At 36.2% G+C, this 4,799-nt stretch overlaps 1 pseudogene; it reads left to right on the forward strand.

The window, feature by feature from the left end:
- Positions 1-3,173: 3,173 nt before the first annotated feature.
- On the forward strand, positions 3,174-3,297 carry LOC115870279 (annotated as a pseudogene).
- The last annotated feature ends 1,502 nt before the right edge of the window (positions 3,298-4,799 follow it).

Here is a 4,799-nt window from a genome sequence, read left to right on the forward strand (position 1 = left end):
GGAAGACGTTCAAGCTACACCGAAGGCATTAGATAAGAACAAGGCTCCATGAATTGATGGAACACCAATTGAAATATTTCAACAAAATATGAAGCACTGGAAGTTCTCACTCATCTATACCAGGAAATGTGAAAGATAGTTAATTGAGTTGAAGAGATCTATATTTGTACCCATTCCAAAGAAAGGTGACCCAACAGAATGCTCAAACTACAGAACAAGGTCACTGATGTCACATGGAAGTAAAATTTTGTTGAGGATCATTTAGCAACAGTTAGTACATTGACAGGGAACAATCAGAGGTTCTGGCCAGATCACAACAGGATGTGAAAAGGGTTAACATTGCTGATGTCAGATAAATCTTGGCTCAAAATAAAGAATACCTAAAAAAATGTTTACTTATATTTTATTGACTATCCCAAGGCATTTGACTGTGTTGTTCATAAAAAATATGGACAACCTTGAGAAGAATGGGAATTCCAGAATACTTCATTGTGCTCTTAAGGAAATTGTAACTGGGTCAAGAGGAAAGCGCATGAACACAACAAGTTAATACTGCATGTTTTAAAGTCAGCAAAAGTATACTGCAGGATTGTATCCTCCCACTATACTACTCTATATGAAGAGCAAATTATCAGAAAAGCTGGCATATATGAAGAAGGATGTGGCATCAGGATTGGGGGAAGGCTTATTAACAGCTGTGATATGCAGATGACACAACCTTAATTGCTGAAAATGAAGAAAAATTGAAGCACTTGCTGATGAAGATCAAAGATTGCAGCCAATTGTATGAATTACAACTCAATTTAAGAAGACCAAAATCCTTACAACTGGACAAATAGGAACATCATGATAAATAGAGAAGGTTTAATGTTGCCAAGCATTTTGACTTGTTAGGATCAATGCTCATGGAAGAAGCAGTAAAGAGAGAGAGAGAGAGAGATTTTTCATTGGGTAAATCTGTCACACAAGATCTCTTCAGGGTATTGAAAAGCAAGTATGTTACATTGATGAATAAGTGGGTCAGATTCAAGCCATGGTGTTTTCCATTGCATCACATGCATGTAATGATTGGGCATTTAATAAAGAAGACTGAAGTAGAATTGACAAGTTTGACTTGTGGTGCTGGAGAATATTGAAAGTACCATGGAGTGGTGAAAGGATAAGCTGATCTGTCTTAGAATAAATAAGGCCACAGCTCCTTAGAGGCATGAATGGTGAGACTTTGTCGTATATACTTCAAACACGTTATCAGGAGAGGCCAGTCCCTGAAGAAGGACATCATTTTGTAGAGTAGAAGGACAGTGAAGAAGATGAAGTCTTCAAGGAGATGGACTGACACAGTGGCTGCAGCAATGGGCTCAGGCATGGGAACAATTATGAGGATGGTGCAAGATTGTGTAGTGCTTTGTTCTGTTTCATATGGTCGCTATGGGCTGGAACTGACTTTATGGTCCCCAACAACAACTGTTTGTAGCATGATCACATGTCTCATGCAGCTTACTTAATTTGTTTCTCAACAAGCTGATAATACTACCTCTAAACAGTCCAGGAACATATATAAACTTTAGATGAAAGGATTTTGAGCTCGTTGTAAACCCTAATGTAAATACAATTAATTTTTACTATGTGGCTCTGCTAAATTCTTGCCTTCATAAACTGATCATTGAATATATGAGGGCCACAGAAAAATGTAGTAAAGAAATTAAATGGACCCCAGATATTAGAAAGAATAGTGTCTGTGGATTTAAAGGCTTGTCTTCAAATGAGCAGTTGCCTTAGTTAGTGGTCAACTAAGTCTATACATACCATCCTGTGTAATCCACAGAGTATAAATAAATCTAGGATCAGAGGAGGGAATTGTATTGGAGTTTAAATTTGAGCACCCAGTTTGCTAAAGGCCTTGAATGACAGTAAAAGCCCAAATTAATTTGTAGAGTCCCCATGAGACTTCACCTTCCACTGAACTCCTTGACCATTGACCAGAGATGTAAATAGTCTGACCTTTAGATAGACTGCATTGGAAAGTATATTACTGCAGATATAAAAACTAAAAAAAACAAACTCACTGTCACTAAGCCGATGCCTACACAAAGCATACCTATCGCCTAAGGTAGAACTGCCCTTGTGGGTTTTTTTTAGTGTAATTCTTTATGGAAATATAAAGTCTAAGTTTTCACCCTTAGAGCTCCTGGTGGTTTTGAACTTCTGACCCATTTTGCAGGCCATTGTGTAGCCACTACATGTCACTAGGGCTCCTTAAATATAGTTGGGTTAAAATTAAACAGTGGTCATTGTTTTCAACTTTTGACCCATTTTTTATTTGATCTAGTTTCTATTATCTTCTTTCTCTAGGATTGATTTTTTTCTGTGTTTTATTTTGTTTTCATTTTGGTTTTTACATGAAATCCAGGATAAGTAAATCCACAGAATCAATAACTAGATAAATATTTCTTTAAGCTGATGACAAAGGAAGTTGAGGGAAGGTGTGTAATTAGGAGCTCATTATAACGTAAAAAAAATGAAGAAAATGTTTTAAAATTGCTTTTGCTGGTGATTAGACAACTTCTTAATATATTTAAACCATTGAATTGTTTGGTACGTAAATTATATTCTAATAAAACTGTTTATAACAATAAGAACAAGACCAGTGGCTGACTACAGGATATCTCATCAATTCCTTGTATGCAATATCAATGTGAGGCTAAAGAAACTGTTTAAAAGAAAATCACAGGGATGAAGAACAAACAGGTGTATCCCACTTGAATTTAAAGACCATCTCAGCAGGTTGGATGTATTGAATAATGATTACTGAAGAGCAAATGAATTTTGGAATGACAACAATGATATCAAGCATAAAGAAAGCAAAATGGCATTTAGAAGACAGGAAAGAAAGAAAATAAAATATTCTCAAGTGGATATGAGAAGAGACTGAACTTGATAAAGAACAGAGTAGTACAGCAAATTGATGAAATGGATGATATAAAAGAGCTGAATATAACATTTCAAAGAGCAGCTTGAGAAGACAAATAAAGCATTACAATAAAATATGCAAAGGCTTTGAGTTAGAAAACCAAAAGGGTAGAATGTAATTTGACATTTTTCAAGCTTAAGAAAGGGTTCTATGAGAAAAATATCTAGTGATGCAGGATGCATGAAAAACAGAAGAAATACACATACTTACCTGGCAGGGGAGATACCATGATCACGCAGGGTGAGACTTACCCATTGCACTCCGAATGTGGGAAACTCTACTGCATAATTTACGGTAGTGGGGGGCTGCGTTCACGCTCTCTCCTGTAAAAAAAAGAAAGAAAGAAATACACATAGTCTACAAAACAAGAATTAATCTATTGTCAGCCATTTTAGGAGGTAGCATAGGATTCACAGGAGATAATTCAAGTTGTATTGAAGGCAGTATTGAAAAACAAGTCTTTAGGAATGGATGAAATGCCAATAGAAGTGCTAAATGCTTAATGCTTAAATGCTTAACTGGATGCAATGATAGTTCTTGAATTTCAGCTAGACCTTGACTAACGCAGAAAATACTAGAAAGATGCTTACCTGTTTTATTGAATATCCAGTGGCATATTACTGGGTGAATTCAAACAAATTATGCGTAACGTTTCAAAGAATGAGAATTCCAGAACACTTAATTATGCTCATGTAAGGGCTGTACATTGACCAAGAGGCAGTCAGTCAAGCAGAAAAAGATAATATTGAATGGGTCCGAATCTGAAAAAGGTGTGCATTAAAGTAGTATTTATTCAACAAATTTATTCATTCTGGATATTGAACAAAACATCTGTGAAGCAGGACTATATGATGAAGAACATGGCGACAGGATTAGAGTAAAACTCATTAGCAACCTATGATACGCATAGGACACAGCTTTGTGTGCTGAAAGAACAGAACTTTCCTATGAAGATCTAAGACTATGCTTTTAATATGGATTACATCTCAATATAAATAAAACTAAAGTCCTCATATCTGGACCATAAGTAAAATAATGATTTGCTCAGTTAAAATTTATAAAAGATTTCATTTTGGTTGAACCCACAATCAAAATCCTCCTGGATGCAGTCTTCAAGAAATCAAATGTTATTGCATTGGGCAAAAATCTGCTTAAATAAATAAATAAATGAATAAAATCTCATGGTCATCTAGCTGATTCAAATTCATGGTGACATGATAGGGCAGGAGAGAGCCTCCCTGGGGGGTTTTGAGGCGTTATATGTGGGAGCAAAATAAGTCTTTAACATGCTAAAGAGCAAACATGTGCCTATAAGGACTAATATACCTGATAGAAATCACGGTGTTATCAATCATGCTATACTTATCAATAAGAAAGTCTAATATTAAAGAATTGATACCTTTGAATCATGAGGTTGTCAAAGAATACTGAACATGCCAACGATTGGAAAAAATTATGCAGAATGCTTCTTTAAAAATGAGGATAACTCACCCCACCCCACCCCTGCCCCATCACCAACACCACCCCGAAAAAAAGAAAAACTCATAAAACTGCCATACAGTTGATGCTAACTCATCACAACCCTCTAGGACAGGGCAGAGGACTGATCCCGGGCATCTCTGAGACCATCATTCTTTTCTAAGGAGCAGGGAATGGTTTCCAACCAGCGACCTTTCAGTCAGCACTCCAACAGAAAACTAGCACCAGAAAGGGCCCCTTATAAAGATGACTAGGTTTCTTCTTACATAACTTTGTGTATGTTATTGGGAGATATCAGTGCCTAATAATGGATATCATAGGCAAAGTAGCTGTTTGGAGAAAAAGAGGA

The sequence above is a fragment of the Echinops telfairi genome, unplaced genomic scaffold, assembly GCF_000313985.2.
Source record: "Echinops telfairi isolate 266 unplaced genomic scaffold, ASM31398v2 ScPeMD7_443;HRSCAF=831, whole genome shotgun sequence".
NCBI classification, from domain to species: Eukaryota; Metazoa; Chordata; class Mammalia; order Afrosoricida; family Tenrecidae; genus Echinops; species Echinops telfairi.